Source organism: Lissotriton helveticus, chromosome 1_1, assembly GCF_964261635.1.
Source record: "Lissotriton helveticus chromosome 1_1, aLisHel1.1, whole genome shotgun sequence".
Lineage (NCBI taxonomy): Eukaryota > Metazoa > Chordata > Amphibia > Caudata > Salamandridae > Lissotriton > Lissotriton helveticus.
In genome coordinates, this window is record NC_136057.1 from 1,336,229,869 (window position 1) to 1,336,236,594 (window position 6,726).

Below are 6,726 nucleotides of genomic sequence, written 5' to 3' on the forward strand. Positions count from 1 at the left end.
TGACGGCGTGGTTCTAATACCACTATTTTAGTATATGGTTTGGTCCCCCCCCCCTGTGTATTTGTGCTACTTACATTCATTTCTGTGATACAAAAGTGTGGGCTTTGTGATTATCTCAGTGTAGGGGATATTGTGTCATACTAGTTAGTGGTCTAATAATAAATAATTATTCTGGATTGCTTTCACAAAATTAGCTGGTTGCGAGATCTGAGAAGTTTGATCTATAAAATGGGCTTATCACACCTGTGGGATTCCCCTTCTACCTCAACATTCCTGTCAAAAAACAGCCTTAAAGAATCTTACTGAGAAATGGTTGCATATGAAGAATTTAGGCACTATGACACCACTTCACTCTCTGGGCTCTTTCTTCAGGTAAAACCATGTCCGAGTCTCGAGCAATATTGGGATATTATTAAAAAGCCTTTGAATTGAAAACTCTACTTTCAATTTAGATCAGGAACTTTGCCCCTAAAGTGTTTTTCATCCAAATGGTTACCCACCGGGGACTACAAATGTCATGTATGCGTCAAATATATAGCATCATATTCGCACATGCTCTTTGCCTGTCCCGCTTGCGCTAGCCCGCAGAAAGCGTGGCTGGCCCAGCTTTGTAAGAATCTGGGCACAAGATCACACAACATAGCCCTGCGAATCCTTTGCTCTGATCCTTCACTTAGGTACGCAATCTGTGTGGCAGCATTTTTTAGATGGATGTGGTTCATTCATTCTAAATAAATTAGGGCTGGTAAATGTTCATGATGAAATCCTTCAAGATTGAGTAAGTGCATGTAGGCATATCAGGAATTGTGGGGCCCACCATGTCTGCTAAGGTGCACAAGACTGTTTGTACCTGACGTTTTTTTACTTTGTTTTATCATGTAATATCTGATAATGATAGCTCTGATTGCTCCTTTGCACAAATGATTTACCCCAGAGTCTAATTTTTGCCCTGTTGATCTTTTTTAACTTTTTACATTTTTTACCTGTATATGCTTTTATCACATGTATAATCGAATAAAGCTTCTTTGATGATGATTAATGAATACATATTTTTATAACTACTGTGTGGTTCTCCTTTCGTTTAACCAATACTAGAAGATTGCATTCTGGTAAAACAAGCTGCTTAACATTCCTTCAAGACTAAGCCTGAAGGCTGCTCTCCACAGCTACCACTTGGATAGCTTTCTAAGGTTATCTTTGACCTCTTAAATCACCATAAGTTTGGACTGTTGCACTGTGTCCACTTTAATTAGTGGACAGCATACACCAGGCCAACTTCTCACACCAGCGCTTTCATTTTTAATACAAAATGCCACCCTGCTAAATTGGTGACTTGAATCTGGATTTGGGCAGGAGTCCAGGAGGCCACATTTGATGAAGGTGCGCCTGGAATGGCAGAGAGGCCTTGATCGAGTATTTGATGACAAATGCTGGCAGTATTCCTGCGACGTGACAAAACGAGTTTCCTTGAATGGTAGACATTGACTTATTCATTTTAAATACATTAATAGAGTGTATTATACACCAGAGAGGCTTTATCAGTATGAACTCTGCGATATGGTGGAATGTCGCCGTTGTCAAGAGTAGGAGACTGGGTTCATACTCACAGTGTGGTACTGTCCGGATATCCTAGAGTGCTGGGTAAAGATTTTTCGTGCCTTGAATGAGATCACGGGCTTTCCCTTAAACCTTATCCATTGCATGCTTTCCTGGGTATTGATACAGGGGTTGATAAAAGCATTAGAAAACTGGTTGCGATGGGGCTGCTGCTTGCTAAACGCCACATTTGCAATGCGCTGGGCTAAGGCCCCAGTACCGACTATCAAAGATTGGAATATGGATATGATGTATTGCAACACGCAATCCGACATATACAGTTGAATTACTCCCCCATGCCAGCAGTACTTAGTGGGAAAAGAGACCGGGGAACCAGAGGGAGAGGATGCAATTATCTCGTAATTGTTTATATCGTATCACAGACATACATTGAATGTTGATTATGTATTTATAAGAGACTATAATGTGAACTTTAGATATGTGGATTATACATATTATTGGTCCTCAACTGGATTCACTGTTTACCTGTTGGAACATTGCTATCATAACTGATTGTACTGTTGCCCAGTTTATGCCTTAAACATGTATATTGCTGTGTCATACTATATCCAGACAAAATATATGACTGTATTGATTTTTTTATGCTAAATAAAATAATAAAAAATAAAGAAACAACAGCAACTTGGGACAGAGTGGGCAGGAGTAGCGGGGCAACAAGCACTAGGATGGGGGCAACAGGGAACATGGTATGAGGGGCGGGTGAAGTGATGGGGCAACAAGCAATGATGCAGGCACAACCGGGACAACAAGCCATGGGGCAGGAGAGACAGCAGCAATAAGCAACAGAGTGGGAGGGTGGGAAGAAAAAATAGTAAGTCAAATACAACCTGAGCAGAGGAAGGAAATTAATGAGTACTTGGTACATACTCCATTGAAGATGCAAACACATGAAGAGAAGGTGAAACCTGCAGGTGCTGACCAATGAGAAGCTAAGAAATGTGATTGACAGTGATGCCAACCAATGGTAAGTAATGAACAGACTTCTGGCTCCTTTTTTAAGTAACAATAGATTTCACAAGCGACAGTGGATGTGCTGTCTCAGGCAAGAACTATAAACACATTTCTTTGGCAGGAGCTGTTTCAATTGTGTTTGATCAGCACAGGACAAAGGCTAAAATGGGCACATGTCATGCGTAACACATTCAGCCAATCCTGCATGTTTAGCTTATTCATGTTACATTCCTGGACACTTCGTTTTGTCTTGAACAGTGCATGTATGAGTAAACAAATCCCAGAATGCAAAGTGTTGTTGTGTACAAACTAAACCCAGGACTGGCGGAAGATAGAACACATGACTTGGGGTCACTTGTCAAAAACACCCACTTCCTTTACTTTGCTAAGGATATTGGAAGTCATCTTGAGTTTTGTGACCAATAAATGCACTTACAAGGTCATGCCGCTCCCTAGCAACTTGAAATATTCTAATAATGTACAGTAGGGGTTATTGTATTCCATAGATTATTTTTGACATTTTAGGTGCTACAAATATAATAGATCATCTAAATCCATTAAGTTACATCTATCAAAATGAATAATTTCCAAACAAGAACTTGAAAGGATTTAAGATTTCTATTGTGATGCTTTCAAATGATACTGGCACAAGACGAAGGATGAGAAAACGCTGGGTTACTGGAGCGGTGAGCGATTCCAGACGTCAGATTGAGAAGTGGGCAAAGAGACTGTACAGTTCACGGGGTTATGAAAGAGAGAAGAGAGGGCACAAGATAAAAATGGTGGGTAAAATAAGAGATCAGAGAAGCAGAAACTCATTTCTACTCTTCACGTTGTCTCTCTGATCTCTTATTTACCCATCATCTCATTGATGGATAAAATATTGAGGGGACCAGAGAACAAGGAGAAAAGGGGGGGAGGAGTTCTAACAATACCTGGTTGCCGAAAGGGGGGTGGGAGAGAAACCAGATGCAGAGCCAGACAATACAGACAGGGAACATAGGCTTCAGTGAAACATATAGGATCAGGGCATTGTCACCCTCTATGCATAATACATGATTCCCAGAATGCACCTCTCTGGAGGGAAACAATTGAACACCTCACGTGTTACAGCCACTGTGTATTGTGCACACACCACATATATGCTTAGATAGCTAGTGTTTGTTACTATATAATCCTAAATGCAGCTCAACACTCTTAGTATAAAAATATATCATATTAGTCAAAGCCTTTCCAGGAACATCCAACTAAATTCAAAGGCTCTTTCACAAAGAACCAGTGTGTGGTGTGTGTGTTTGAGTGTGTGTGTGTGTGTGTGCCAGGGGTTGGTATAGGCCTGTGTTCTTCATCGGCACTGGTTCTGTGTATGCCCTAGCTTAGCACACGGCCTGGTTCTATGTATGTGGATGTATGTCATCATAATGCATGCTTTTACTACGCATGCCTTTACAACGCAGGTTTTACAACGCAAGTCGTTACAACGACTTGCGTTGGTGGGGGGCTGGATAGTGGAATAGTTTAATTTACTATTCCAACTCCAGTCCCCGTGGATAGTAGGGAAGGTTTTGGATAGTAAATTAAACTATTCCCTATCCTGCAGCGCCCCCCAGCGCAATTCGTTGTAATGACTTTTGTTGTAAAACCTGCTTTGTAAAGGTACTGCGTAGTGAAAGTTGCGTCGTAAAGGATGTTTCCCATGTAGGTCAATGTACTAGCAGTGCTAGATTTATCTCATTGCCAGGGCTCTACATATGTTGGATTATCCACAGATTTCGATAAACACTGGCGTTTCACTATGTTTACAATCTGTAAGAGGTGTTACTGACTTCCCAGAGAATGGTGAAGGCTGCTCTTTGTGTTTTCTTAAGTAATTTGTGGCTTGGTGCATCTCCAAGGATTGCTTTCCTGTGCAGAACTCTTTTACCCTATTTACTATTTTTGAATGCGTCCTGTAGGGTCCTGGGTCAATCATGAAAAAACTCATGTAGGCCAAGGAATAAAGCGGGTCGACCCAAAGCCGTCTCTGTATTACTACTGGCATGCATTATATTCAAGTCTTGGTAACATGAGGTTTCTCTGACGGCTAAAATTAGACTTAAAAAGGGTAAAGGAAATTATAGGTTGATTACCCTGATAGGCACTGAAAATGCACGGGTTTCATGACAGACAGATCTATACTCTGGACAAAACTTGTGACAATGGGTGTTGATTCAGCTCTCTTAACTCTGATAATAGCTCTGCTATCTGAAACCTGGATTTAGATACAAACACCAAGGGCACTGTTACTCACTGAATACATAAGTAAAATGTCAGCAAGCAATTTTTCATACTTGCACCTTATCAGTTAATCCTTTGTACTGCCAAATAGGGCCACTTTCCAAACTAAGATCAACTTTCTCCCTCCCCATTTAGCAAGACTTCCAGCTCTATCTTGTCCTACATGGACAATCTTAGATTTACGGACAGGGCTCCATTTGGTCGAAAAAAGGCTATTGTCGGACATAGTCATGTCTAATACTAACAACAGATTACTCACGAATAACGGCAAATCAAAAATCATGATTTTCACAAGGCGAGACGCGGACTTTCCCTTTTTCTTTCAATGATCTCTGTTGGCTTTGTCCTTGCAGTCTGTGACAGTTCCCTGTACATTCACTGATCTCTGCTGATTCTCTGTATCTTCAATGATCTGTTCTGGTTCTCTGAACCTTCAGTGATCTGGTTCTCTGAAACTTCAGTGATCTCTGGGTTCTGTGTACCCCCAGTTGTCCCTGCTGTTTTTCTGTACCTTCAGTGATTTTTGTTCATCTCTATTGCTTCTCTGTACTTTCAGCAGTCCTTTCTGTTTCTCTGTACCTTAAGGCATCTTTTGTGCTTTTCTGTACCTTCAGTGATATCCGCTGGTTCTCTGGACTTTCAGCAGTCTCTTCATCAGTTTCTATTGGTTGTCTGTACCTTCAGCAATCTCTGCTGTTTCTCTGTACCTTCAATCATCTCTTGTGCCCCTCTATACCTTCAGTGATATCCGCTGGGCCTTTGTACCTTCAGTACCCTCTGCTGGCTCTCTAAACTTTCTGCTATCGCTGTCTCTTCTCGGCACCTTCAGCGATATCTATTGGTTCTCTGTACCTTCAGCAATCTCTGCTGCTTCTCTTTACCTACAGTCATCTCTGTGACTTTCTGTACCTTCAGTGATGTATACTGGCTCTCTATACCTTCAGTTACATCTTCTGGTCACCCATGCATTTTCTTTGAGTATTTCTTTTTTCCAGAGGTTCCAGTTTCCTGTTAACCGTGCTTCGGAAAGATTCCCTTCCATGGAACCTCCCCGTTCTCACTTACTTTGTTCCTCCAATGGGGGTTCTGTTACTTTTTCATCCTCCCCTCTGTCCCAATTCTCCTACACTTTCCTGGTTTACTAATTACACTTTGCTAATTATATATCCAGTGTCTATCTCAGGAGAAGAAAGTATCTATGGCACTGACCATTTACTTCTGAGGGGGGGAGCTAGAGCCCATTTACCCCTAGTACTGTCACTGCCCTGGGCCTCCATTCTGTGTATGGACTTGAGTTGAAAGTCCTGAATGCACTTGCTTAACCGCATGCGTGCGGGCGGAATTCCGCCCGTACGCTGGGTTTTGCGAAACCGCACTTTACGTGACGAGCTGGGCTCGTCATGAGCGTGCGAGGAGGCTACGCCATGACGAGCCCAGCTCGTCATGAGCGTCGAAGGGGTTAAAGAGGGAAGAATCCCTTCAAAATACCCCAAGAGCCACTTCTCTTTGGCTCTAAAAATCGTAGCAGTTTCATCTATGTTCCTGAAGACTATGGGCCAGATGTACCATTTTTTTGCGGTTGCAAACAGGAAATCGACCCGTTTGCGCCCGCAAAATAGGTCTGGCCCAAGTACAAACCCTATTTTGCGACTCAGTAACCAATTAATTACTCTCAAAACAGGGCTTGCGACTCGCTATTAGGAAGGGGCGTGCCAAGGATGTCCCTTCCTAATAGCGAGTCCCTTTGGTATGTACCATTGTTTTGCGACTGCAATTGCGGTCGCAAAAAACTTGCAGTTTACCACCTACTTCAAGTAGGTGGTAAGCCACTCGCAAACTGGAAGGTATCCCCAGGGTACCCCTTCCCCTTTGTGACTGGCA